Raw genomic sequence first — 13,963 nt, 5'->3', positions numbered from 1 at the left:
TAAATATGTACAAAGCAAATACAAAATAATTTGGGGGTAAGGGGTGATACCAGCAGATAGGGGAATGAGGAAAGACCTCCTATAGAAAGAAGCACTTAAATCTCAAAACATGTCAGAAGGAATGCATTTCAAGCTTGAGGGATGTATGGTCTGTGCAAAGGCATGGAGACAGGATATGGAATGTTGTGGATGAGAAAGAGTAAGTAGGTAGTTTGCCTGGAATGTGGAGAGTGTGGAGAGCACAAGTGTATAATAAGCATGGAAAAATAGACTGAAGCCAGCTCATTAATGGCTCAATGCAAAAATAAAGTTTTATTTTAGCTTAGCATCAATAGGGGAACTTTTTGAGACTCAGTGCAGATATGCTTTAGGAATATCACTTTGGCAGCTGTTTGGAGGATGGGATGCTAAGGAGAGTAACAACTCTTAGAGACCCATTTAGAGGTCACTTGATCACTTATCATTGTGTATTAGAGCTGGGAGGTCCCCAGAGATCATCTAAATCCAACCTCTAGATGTCAGAAAGTCAGGTCTGGGGAAGTTAAGTGACTTACTTGACCTAGGTTACATTCCCTCTTAGGGCTTATTTCTGGGTCACTTAAATGCAAAAGTGGCTGTTATATTAACCCAGGCAAGTGGGAAATTCCCTAGAGAATATGGCTCCAGCTCAGCAAAAATAATTTTATCATAATAAAAGCGGCTAACTATAAGGTAAAGGAAACAAAAGGATGGTGAGTCAGTTCATTTGCAGTATGATAGTGACACACGCTGAGGATGTAATTAAGAAAATTCTGATCGTGACAGAGAGATGACAGCTTAACATGCAGAAGAAGACGAACATGAATCATCAGGGAATTTGGTTTGCTTGAGTATACATATTTGTTAAAGGCATTTCTTTTTTTATTTTATGTTTTTGTTTTTTCAATTGAGGACAGCAGTGAAAAAGAGCAAAAATAATTGTCAATTGAAAAATAGAACTTTTTTTTTTTAAAAGGAAAAATAAAATTGTGCTATATTATATATTTGTTTCTAGGTCACTCAAATTATTAGTTTTAAAGGTGAAAATAAACTTTCATATAAGAAATTAATCACTGAAGTCTACCATAAAAATGCTCTCTATTCATAAAATAATGTCTAGCTAGCTCAAACACTCCTATAAATGTAAATACCAAATCATTTTATATAGTTCCTATCAAAAGGTCTCAGAGTACCAGATTATAAACTCTGACCAACTAGTTAGGAAAGTATTGAGACTAAATGAACTCATGTTTCTTGACTTTGAATATGTCCAAGTGCTACATTCAGGTATGCCAACAATTAATTTTACAGGATGACTTCTCCCTTCCTATAAAACCCTCCCCTCCCCCATTGCAATAATATTAATGAGGCAAACTTCCCCAGAACCTTAGCACCCTTAGTTACTCATTTATATTCAACCTTAGACTTTCACCTTTAAGGCCAGGCCAAATATTTAGATAATTAGTTAAGTAATTCATACTTTCAAAAGAAGAAGAATAGTTTAGCAGCCTGATGGTTACTCATTTTGTATCCCAGTTATGAAAGAGAAATTTCAACAATCCATATTTTTACTACAATAATTATAATGAAACTAACTTAAAACTAAAGTAAAAGGCTGCAATAAATGGGGGCATTTCAGAAAAACAAATAAGCTTGGCTACATAATAGTTCTGGACACATTATAGATAACATTGGTTGATTGGTTAAGTAACTTATAACCCAAGAAATGAGAACAGGGCTGGGAAAATAGTAGATAAAGTACAATACAAGAGCTATTCACACAGCACTGTGGAATTTAGACGGGTAGAGATGATTCCTAAGGGGAGAAGGTAAGCCTCAGAGAAACAAATCCTTTCATCCTGACCTCCTGTCTCAGAAGATAAAATCACTCTCCCCCCTTCCAAAGCTAACCCTTCTGATTATGTCATTTAATCTAAAGCTTATTCTTTCCAACACTGTCATCGTTAAATGGACTAAACGAGCCTTCTATGACATCATCCAAGTCACTGATAGAAATGTTGAAAAGAACAGGGCCAAGGATAGACTCCTTTGGCACCTCTATCAGGAACCTCCCCTCGGATTGAACATAAATAGTCATTGGGATCCAGTTCATCCCATCAGTTCCAAACGCAACACTAAATAGTGATCTTCTGGGTTCTACTCTCTGTCCCCCAGTCACTAGCTCAGGAGAGGGCTTTGCATTCAGAAGGTCCCCAGCAGATCTGTATTCCTTATAATGATAATGATCTCATCTAGGACCACAATACAAAGTCCTGGAAAGAGGAAAAGTCCAAATCTGTTGGGCAGGGAGAAGATCCCAAAGCTGCCAAGCTGTGGAAATTCACACTGATTTCTCTAGAACTGCTCACCTTATTTTAAGGCACAATGGGGATCTAAAATCAGTAGACAGGACACATCTTTCAATAAAGTTTAAACAAAGACAAACTTTTTTGAATGAGTGTTACAGTAATTAGTTAGGAGTACTGAAATACAGCTCACTTGCATAAATGTCTCTAGAAAATAGGTCATCTCTGATTTAATTTTCTATTTTCAGTTGGCCTTTTCTATCTACCTTTTCTCACCTATATACTCCAAGACAGGACAAAATTTAAATATTCCTATGACAAATCTCTCAAAGCTACAATGTAAAAGAGGTGTAGGGAAGGGTAAGTAAGCAAGGACGGTTGTTAACATTTACAATAAAAAAATAAGAAAAAGATGCAAAGGAAAACAAATAAGAAATCTTTTTAATAATTAATTTTCCACTTGAAGAAATATAAAATAATTGAGCACATATTAGAATACTAGGCAATATAATCTAATTGGCTGTAAGGTAGTACAGTACATAGAGTTATGAACTTTGTCAGAAAAGTCTGAGTTAAATTCTGCCTCAGATACTTATTAGCTGTGTGACTATGGACAAGTGATTTAATCTTTATGTGTCTGTTTCCTCATCTCAAAAATGCAAATAATATTACCAGATCATTGTGAGGATTACACAAGATATTTGCAAAGGTTGCATTTAGCAAACCTTAACATGCAGTGATATACTGGTGGTACCATCACATCATCTCATGCAAAGTTTAGGGCCAATTTTGCCACCTGATACAAAGAATTTGCAGTCCTCTAGCTCCTCTGTATCTCAGGTGACTTATCTGTCAACTGAGAATATATGAGGAGACAGGTCAAACAGTATAGTATAATGGAAGGATTTGCCTTCAAGATCCTTTGCTGTTATTTTCTGGTTAGATGAAACTGGAACTCACCTCAGTTTCTCCATTCATTACATGGGAATACTAAAATTTGTCCTACCTACTTTACAAGATTGCTTCGAGGATCAAACAATATGATGTACACAAATCTGTAAATTTTAAAACACCATATCAGTTATTATTACTGAGGAATAATTAGACATGATAATCATATTAGTACTAATTTTCTGTCTACTGAAGGGAAAAAAATCCATTAATGACAACATAAAATATGCATTTTATCCTGTGATGAAAGAGGGTACAACATTCTTCTTGCTGCTAGATAAGATTCAGATGCCATCTTCGCTGCCAACACCCAAGGTAATAAATAGCAAAGGATTTCTCTGTCTGAGACAGTGACCTTGAATCCCTGTTCTCTTCTTCTGCCAAACTTTTTCTGACATCCTGTCAAGTGCAGTCCCATGAACAGTTTGCCTCAAGTGCACAATTAAAACTTGCAATCGTGTAGGGACACACTGGGATAATACATGAAATAAAACTGAAGCAAGTCACATATATAAGCTCATGTTATTCAACTTGTTTGGTACAGTTGTATATAATTAAAACAAGGACAACAACCAAAGCTGATTTATGGCTTAGCTAGACCCTCTCCCTTCTTTATTTTTTTCTTACAAATGCTTCTGACCCCTCAAATTGTGGCTTCTGCATAATCACCAACCACATGCATGACACAAATGCTTTTTCCCCATAAGCATGACCCCATTCTTAGTTTGTTAGTGTCCATTAATTCTTTCCTACCAACTCTTTCAGTCAGGGGAAGTCAGATGGCACAATGGATAGAGCACCAAGCCTAGAACAGAACATTCCTCTTCCCGAATTCAAACTTGGTCCCAGATGCTTACTAGCTGTGTGACCCTGGACAAGTCATGTAACCATTTACCTAATTTCCTCCTCTGTAAAATGAGCTGGAGAAGGAAATAGCAAACTATTCCAGTACCTGCCAAAGAAACCTTAAATGGGATCCCAAAGAACAATAACAATAACAACTAGGACCTTCTAAAAATTCACCTTATTATATAATAGATATTACCACTTTTCAGTTTTGTCACAATAGTTATTCTCCAGGGTATAATCCTAGACTTATTTCTCTTAATTTCTTATACTATCTCATGGTCTTAAGTATCATATCCATGAAGATGATTCACAGCTTTCTCTCTAACTACCCCTAGTCCCCAGTCTATGTGAGTTTTGGTCCTTTACTACTAATCACATATTAGACATTTTAAATCGATATCCTAGAAACATCTCAAATTAAACTGATCCAAACCAGAATTCTAACCTTTCTATTGTGGTCAAAGATATCACTCTCTTTTTAGTTTCCCAAGTTCATAAGCTAGTTGTTATACTTGACTCATGAATCTCCCTAAAATGACATATCCAATCAATTGTCCAATCTTGACATTTTTACCACCATAGCATCTCTCAAATCTGACCCCTTCTTGATATTCATGAAACTATCTCCTTACCTGAGGCCCTTTCATCAACCTTAGATCCAGATTATTTACACAGTCTATTAATTGCTTACTATAGCCTATTTTAGACAGTTTTACCAAAAGAGTTTTCCTCAAGAAAATCACATTATGCTTATTCCACCACCCAAACTCTAATGACTTCCTATTGCATCATCTCCTCAGGAGAAAACTATTACTCACATCATAAACCCCAAGGGTTTCCTATTGCCTCTAGAATAAAATACAAAGTCTCGTTTAACTTTTAAAACTCTACAAAGCCTAGTGCTATTTTTCCTATTTTCCAGTGCCTTCTCTGCTCTTTGCAGGCAATACTTTAGTCTCTTTGCACTGTCCATCAACTCAGACCTAGAATACAATCCTCCCGTGCACTTCATAGAATTCCTCTCATTCTTCCAAATATGGCTCATTGTATTAGAGGAGATAAGCTGAATTTTTTCCTTCATGATCTCTAATCTCCTACCCCACTGCAACTGTTAGACCATTCCCTCAAAAACTATCTGGTAATTACTTTGCATTTTTGGCATTTATTCTCTTTATATTTATTCTGAATATATCTATGTACTTTTATCCTCTAATACAATGCAAATTTCTTTCTTTGTTTCATTCAGTATATTTATACCCTTAGTGTCTATCCTCCATTTTTATATGTCCCTCGTCCTATGTTCTTTCTCATTAGAATGTAAAGTCCTTGTGTGTAAATTTTATTTCAATCTTTCTTTTGGATCATTAGTACCCAGTACTGTGCCCAACACAAAACAGACATTTAACAAATGTTTGCAGATTAATGGTAAATGCCCTGACTTCAGTTTTGCTGTTGTTATTGGCATCTAGATATGCAGTGGGAAAGAGTTTCAAGTCTAGAAACAGGAAGACCTGAGTTCAAATTCTGTCTCAGACTCTCACTAGCTGTGTGACCCTGAGCACTTCACCCCATTTGCCTCAGTTGTCCAAGTGTAAAATGAGCTTGAGAAGGAAATGGCAAACTTCTCCTCTACACTGGTCAACAAAATCCCAAATTGGGTTATGAAGAATCAGAAGAACTGAAAAAGACTTAACCAAGAAAAAAAAATATTCTTTGTTCATAGACCTAGAAAATAGTGCCAAGCTCCCTTAACAAGAAAGATTTCTGTTTGGGGCCCTCAAATCACTTCTGACCTTGTTTCCTTCATCTTTCCCCTGAAAGCTCAAAGATCTAGATCCATAAATTCTCCTTTCTCTCTTTGCTTAGATAGCAAATATTAATGTACAAAATATTCTCATCAATATGGGAGGGAAATTAGCATAATACTCTCTTTGTTTCATAAGAGTTAAGAGTTAGAAACCAGCACAGGTTCCATACATCACTTTTCCCTGTTTGTCAGAGTATCTGTGATGGAAGAGGGGAGACAGAATGATGAAGTCCCTATAATCAGAGGCACAGCTGAGAAGCCAGCCTGACTCTTCTCCAAAATAGAGGTCATGAGAGAAATCCACCAATGGGATAAGGGGCTAGAATGAAGATGGATGTTCCAGGATTAAGAGGTACCCCTGGTACTGGGAGAAGTATGGGGATGAGGTCCAGAAAGTAAGAAACACATCTGGAAGAGTAATAAGCAGGAATACCCCTCTATAATGTACACACACACACACACACACACGCGCGCGCGCACGCAAATTGTTAGCCAATATTTGCTTAAAGATTTCCATTGATGAAGAACTCACTATCTATTAAATTTATGATTTCTCAATCTTTATCCTTATGAGCCCTATCTGTAGAAGAAAGTGACTTGCCCAGGATCACTTAGATAATAAATGTCTGAGAACTCCTCTTTCTGACTGTAAGACCACATTTTATCCACTGAGCCACATGGCTGACTCCACTGCCTTCCCCTGTCACATGTTAGATTGTAGAATTCTTTTTTAAAAAAATTTTGGCTGAGGCAGTTGAGGTTAAATGACTTGCCCAGGATCACACAGGAGTACCACCTAGCTGCCCCGATTGTAAACTTTTTCTTCTATTTACCTCAGTTTCCTCACCTGTAAAATAGGGATTACCTACTTCCTAAGATTATGATGACCAAATGAAATAATACTTGTAAAGTATTTAAAACAGTGCTTGGCACATAGTAAGCACCAAATATATTACTAAGTATTATCATTTTTTATCATTACAAAATGTTCATAGATCAATATGATAAAAGATAAGACTATGACAAAAACATAGCACTGTCAACTTTTACAGCAAGAACAGATGCCTTAAAATATTTCTTTCCTCTTCACATATGATGTTTGTAACAAAGAACATAATGAGAGTACTTTAAATGTTTTTAAGACACGTTTAAAAGTAGGTAAAAGTACCATAAGCCAGTCTGAAATGGGTTTCTGCAGAAAGGCCTTTTCTCCAGACACTGTAGCAAATTTACTTTTTAAGCAGTTTCTGATGGGCTAAGTGGAACTTGATGACAGTACCAAAATGACCGTTTACAAATCTGATTGTAACTTGTGATAAAATGAACCTATTTAGCAATAACAGGACTGCCAAAAAATGCCCTAGGTTTGTGTGACATTGGAAGGTTCCCTTACAATGGATAGCTTGTGTTCAAGAGAACTTTTTTTTATGGGTCATGACCCTGAATGAATTGCACATCTCTATCTAAGGGTTCCCACCAACTTAAGTAGAGGAGATGAATCTTCTTTGAGGAGGGGTTTTTGGTTGGTGATGGGACCAATTTATATTGGCATCTTGCAAAACATTATGCCCATTATTGTATAGTCTTGGAGGTGAAGAAAAATATAGAATCACAGTGAGGGAATAATAGATCAGAAAAGAGCTTAGAGAAAAATCTATTTCTTCCCTCTGTCTCCCACGCAGCCAATACTGAAATAACCCAAGGATAAGCTATTTATTTTCTCAAAAATCTCTAATAGGTTTCCAAAAATTTCACCTGAATATGCAACCTGGTAAATCATAACCATAATGTTCTACTCTTTTCTAAATGGTTAGCTATTCCCATAATAATAAAAAATCATTTTTGATTGCAAAGTTTTCTCTAGAAAAACATTTCAAAGACAATTCAGATTGTTGAAATGACAATACTAAAGTTGACAGCCAAACTGATGAGGGAAGAAAAGAAAAGGGTGCACAGTCCACTGTGCATAGACAGTGAAAAAAACAAACATTTCACAAAAAACCATTTAAAAAGAATAATCAACCACATGAGAAATCTTAATTTTCAAACAAAAATGAAGCTTTGAGCTTCATGGAATTACAGAGATTTGTCTAGGGCTAAGTGAGACATTATGGGAATTCTAAAGAGTTACTTTCAGAAGCTGTCCATGAAGGGACAGAAGGAAGGCAGTGAAAATTATTATGAAGACATTTTAGTGATAAAATTCTCTTGCTAATCCTGAAACTGAAGGCACTTGGGGCTTAAATATTAAAAGAAAAATCACTGACATACTAAGAAAATAGTCACTTGGGGAGAGTTCAAAGATTTTGCGGATCTTACTTAGTTATCTATAGACAATCATGGTCTCTGCTCAAATAGATCAAATTTTTCCCGTTATTTTGGCTTGAAGTTACCCTCCATCACCTATCTCCAGAAGAATTTTTGAACTTTCATGCTCACTAGAACCTACAGGTCAACTCTCTTGGGCTGATCTTGACCTTTCTGTATGTATTCTAGGGTAATTCATTAACCACTGTTGATTCAGTCAACCAATCAGCCTTATACTGCTTCTAGATGAGTATCCCTTACCAGATCATTATAATGATCTTTACACTTTGAACCTTGGTCACTGCAGAATATTCACAAAGAGAAAAAGACAGCCAGGAAGAAAATCACAGAAAGAAAAAACAATCATTCGAAACCACTTCTTATATATGAAAGATCCACTCTTTGAAAGTTTTTGGTCACTCTTTCACTCAGCTCTTTCTAATACAGAGAAAAACTGCTTTTTGTTTATTTACAGTTCTTAAATAGGACACCTCATTTTAAACAGTTTCCTCTAAACCTTGCTTTTGGATTTTTATCTTCAAGGAAAAAAAATGTGTGTGTGTTTATATCTAATGTCTGCAGGGATAGGGAAGGACTTTTGGCAAGTAAATAGAGATAATTGTGGGTTTATGCTCAGTTAGGCTATGGCAGTAACATGAAATTAAAGATGACAACGCCGAGCATAGTTTCAAAGCTCCATTCAGATACTATTAATCTTCTCTTGACCCCTTTGTGCAGGAATTGTACAATTTTTCAAGGTTAAAATGTCATTGAGATTTTTTTTTCTTTTTCACTCTTCCCTATCAAATTGATGCTCACTTAGAGCAGGCATGTCTTCAAGGATTTGAGGAACAAGAGATAACAACAGATTGTTTAATTTTGCTTTTAAAAACTTTATCTTCTGAAATTTTTTCAGTCCCCTACAATACATCTGGGATTAGGGATGCAGTGGTGATTAAACATTTTGAGACTCTCACAGAAGAAAACTTTTATATAAATTCAAAGTATTCTCATTTAATAGTTCTGCCTCCCCTCAAAGACCAAAATATCCATGAGAGATAGCCCAGAATATTCCTCTCCTTAATAAACTGCCTCAACTTTCTAGGGCTCACTTATGAGCTGAAGTACAAAGCATTTCATGAATTAATAATTTTTGCTACTGCTTAGGGGGAGACAACTAATGAATTAATTAGAAATGCCCTTTAAGAAGTTGGGAAAATATGACATATTCTGACAGGATTAAATAGAAATTGCCATAAGGCTGAAGACACCAAGAAACAAAAAAGTTTTTCTTACTGACCCCTATTTTAGACTTAACACATTGAGAACCAGTGATACCATTTACAACCACAAGGAAGAGAAGCACAGATAGGTGATTTTTATTTCTACAAGACAAGGAAAATTTATTTTAAAAGTAGTTTTAAATTCAAGGTTCTCTTCCTTTCTTCAAAGACAATGAAAATTAATAATATTTCTAAGGAAATACTTAAAGTACTTAAAGATAAACTTTCATAACTTCAGGAAAAGCACAATTTTAATCTGGAGAAGTTTGATTACAGAAATCATTGGCTATTTATAGGGTTGTCACTATGCAGAAAAAATAATAATAGCTGTCTTATATGTAGTACTTGAAGGGTTGCAAAGCATTTTTGCATATAATCTCTTCTTAGACTCATGATTACCCTGGAAGTTAGGTGCAATTATTATCCCTATTTGACAAAATTTAAGGTGAAAGATATTAGGTGATTTCCCCAGATAGTATCTTTGGCATGATTCCTACTCAGGTCCTTTTTATTTCAATTTGTTTCTTTATCTATTGCCTCTTTATTATAAATATAATATAAAGGTATTATAAGTATACAAAAATATAATATTTTAAATGTTACCTAGATATAAAGTACTGTGTTAGATACTGTGGGATACAGAAAAGAAAACTAAGACATGCTTTCTGCCTTTCACATGAAATGTAACTGGGAAGAAAAGATCAATCAAAAAGCAATTATTGAGTGCCTACTAGAAGCTAAGTGCTTAGGGATATTATGACTCACATTCTATGAGGGGACACAGGTCTTTAGAGACATACATATGTATATGTATACTCATACAAATGCTTATAAAATGATGTATAGAAAATGAACATAAATGTAATTTTGGGGATGGAAGAAACTATGAATGAAAGAATGGATGGAAAAAATCCTTACTTTGTGCAAAGTAGTGTGCTAAGCACAGAGAATACACATTCTGATGGGGAAGAACACTGTATGAAAGGCTTGCAAGCCAGATATAAAAGTATTTAGTGGCAAAACAGATGATACTGTTTTTACTTTAATGGTATTTCCACTTATAAAATCATCAGATTTTTTTTGAAAAAAGTTATCATTTGACAGTTCCAAGGACTTTGCTGGTTAAAAAACCCCCAACGCTTTCTTTTCTGGATTTTCAGCAGCTGTGACTGTAGCACCTGCAGAAGCAGTTGCCAGGCTGCATCTCCACATGAGGCACTTCTCAGGATGATGACTAAGGGTGCTGGGATGAAACCCAAGAGTTCAGGGTTCTTAGTGGGGTCAAAAAATGTTGTCTGTGGTTTTTTAAAGGATATGCAACATCTGGCACATTTGAAGGCAATAGGGAAAAGAGCAAGTGGATAAGGAGAAGCTGAAAATTATTAAAATTGAAGAGATGATCAAAGGGGCAAGTTGCTAGAGGAAACAGGATTAAAGAACACAAATATATGGGCCAGCCACTTCATTCTCTGAGACATCAGCAAAAAAGAAAAAGATGTGACAACTGTAGACAAATGTCAGGTACTATGTAATTCATTTCTAAGTGGGGCTGGTAAAACTATAGAAGTGTTAACAGAATTTGGGGAGAAGGACTACAGAAGTCAAAGAAGTCTTCAAGGAGGACGACTTTGAGCTAAGCCTTGAAAATGGAGAAGGATTTAGAGAGGTTGGTGAGATAAGAGATGAAAGGTTCAAATGGAAAAAACCAGAAAGAATAAAAGCATGGAGGTGAGAGGGAAATATCTTGGTATATGTAGGAAAAAGGATTGATTAGATTTGAGCATAAGGAAGGGAAGAAGGAGGGAAAGAGAGACAGAGACCTTGTCTTCTTCAGGCATGAGTAACCATCAAAGAAACTAGCTTTCTTTTTCACTTAAAGTGAAAAGTCACACTTCTTCTAAATCCCTGATTTTCCAAACCAGTCCTACTCTTGTCCTTACTATGTGGCTGAAAAAAAAACAGGAAGTCTTTGTTGTAAACAAGACAATCATAATAATGAGGTAACTAAGTGGTGCAGTAGACAGAGCCTGGGCTGGAGTCAGGAAAAGCTGAGTTCAAATTCCAACTCAGATACATAATAGTTGTCTGATTCTGGGCAAGTCATTTAACTGCTGAATGCCTCAATCCACTGGAGAAGGAAATGGCAAACCATCCCATTACTTCTGCCAAAAAAACAGTATTGGTGGACCATAAAGGATTGCTATAGCTACAAAAGCAAACACCAAGCTCTGCATCTAAGCTAAAACACCACAAGCTCACCTGAAAGGCTAATGCAAAATGGAGCCTGCTATTTTTCTTAAGGCATAAAAGAACCCTTTAAGCACTAAACTATCTCCCCATGGCTCTGTGTTTTCCATGTTATTGCTTCAAACTTTCATTGACCTCTTACATGTGTGAACTGGTTTTGTTTTTTGCTATGACAATGTTATAGACTAAGAAATGGCTGGAAATAAATTTCATTAAACAGAGTGGGAAAAAATAAAGGAAAATCTTGAAAGGAGTTCAGATTTGGATATGGCACACAACAAGGAACCAGTGAAGCTTCTTCTTCTTCTTCTTTTTTTTTTTTTCTTTGCTAAGGCAACTGGGGGTAAGTGACTTGCCCTGAGTCACACAGCTAGGCTCAGGTCCTCCTGATTTCAGGCTGGTGCTCCATCTACTTCACCCAGTAAAGCTTCTTAAGTCCGTAAGGATTAGTGTTCTAATGACTTAGTCTGGTGGCAACAGGTAGACTAGGTTATTGGAATGAGAAGAAACTAAGGTCAGAAAGTCCAGGTTGGTTAGGAAGTATTGTAAAGTAACACATTATAGAAAGTCTAAGATGTTAAGTGATTAGAATTTACTAGGAGTAAAGAGCTGATTCAGTGAGGGTGAGAAAAGTTAAAAAAAATACAAAGAGGGATGTTCAAAGAGAAGGGAGCATCAAATCTGAATTCTCAACACTGAAGTGAAGTGGAGTGATGAGTTCTGGTGAGTAGCCATGAAGATGCACAGCTAATGGAGAGTGGAGATGAATATTTTTAAATTTTAGAAGGTAGGGAACTAATGAAGTCAAGAATTTTTCATGTAGACATCAAAATCCCTGAGGAGGATGGTGGGAGACAAGGTAGGTGGACAACATCTGAGGCAGAATCTAAAGTTATTTTAAAAGGGAAAACTAAACTATGGAAAGATAACCATGGAAATTATTTGAGGTAGGAATTTTAGAAAAACAACATGACTTAAATCATGAGAAACAATTTAATTTGTGAGAAACAATTTAAATTGCTGGAAAGGGTATTCATTCAATGGTTGAGAATATTCTCTAAATAATGGTTAATAAAATTCATTCGTCTCACTAAATCTGGGGAAACAAGAGGTGCATCTTACATGGGAAGTGACAACAGAAAGTCTTTCAGGTAGAGCCAAAAATTTCTATTATTACCAGAGTAAAATGGGGCTGCTTACTTATAATTAGGCCTTTATTTTTAACAAATTGACCAATAGGGAACTGTATACTACGTCTGAAAGTCAAACTTCTTATAATTAAGCAAGTTAAAAAAAAAAGAAAAAATATGAGAAGAAACTTTATTGGAAACAGGAAATGAAAAATGTGTTGTAAAATGAACCTGACCGTATTACCATAGATTTAAAGTAATAAAGTATTATTTTGTGTCATTTTATTAAAAACCTCTCCTGTGAGAAGAAGCCAAACACAGAGCACACTGGTTTCTCAAAGCTTTTCATTAGCATTTGGAGCCTTAGCTTATTTTCAACAAATCTTAGTCCAAATGAAAATTAGCTGTAAGTCTCTAGTGTAAACTGGCTTAATGCACTGAAACTACTAATTTCTGGTCCTTTGAGCTGGCTGAATAAATATAAATTATTAAAAATATTAAAATATGGCACTGACGAGATTGTTTTCAAAACCAAAAATATAAGGCAGGGTTTTGTCTTGACCAACGATGTAGTACATAAAAAGATATTTTGAGGGGAAAAAATGGAAACTATTCAAATTAAGTTCTCAAAAATCTGAAATGCTTCTCAAGCTTCAGCTAAAAGGCTATCATAAATAAAAGTGAATATGATAAAATATATATTAGGTATCTATAGGACAGAAAAAAGCATTCTCCCTATTCTCACCTTTTTTTGAATGAATTTAAGTTTTATATAGTTTAATATAGTTCTAAAATTGTTCCCCAGCCCTTTTATCTAAAACCTTCTATTCCATACAACATCCCTCCAAAGAAGAAAAAAAAAACCAGTTAATTTTGCAATCACTCTCTTCTTTAACAATAACTTTGAGAAGAGAGCTTTTCAAACAGTTCATTATTAGGTCTTTTCTTTTTGAGGACTATTTCCATCAGAAGCCATAAATGAGAGGATCCTAAGAGTGACAGCCAGGAACAAAAATGCAGGAGAAAGAACACAGTCCTGAAAAGAATGCCATTCAGTTTACAATC

The 13,963-nt window shown here is 35.5% G+C and overlaps 1 protein-coding gene across 1 annotated transcript in view; it reads right to left on the bottom strand.

The window, feature by feature from the left end:
• SHB (SH2 domain containing adaptor protein B) overlaps positions 1 to 13,963 on the bottom strand; it is a 332,850-nt gene that overhangs the window by 184,657 nt on the left and 134,230 nt on the right. The window lies entirely within an intron of this gene.

Source organism: Sarcophilus harrisii, chromosome 1, assembly GCF_902635505.1.
Source record: "Sarcophilus harrisii chromosome 1, mSarHar1.11, whole genome shotgun sequence".
In the NCBI taxonomy this organism is placed as follows: domain Eukaryota; kingdom Metazoa; phylum Chordata; class Mammalia; order Dasyuromorphia; family Dasyuridae; genus Sarcophilus; species Sarcophilus harrisii.
Note: the sequence above shows the minus strand (reverse complement) of the source record. Positions and strands in the feature narration are given on the sequence as shown.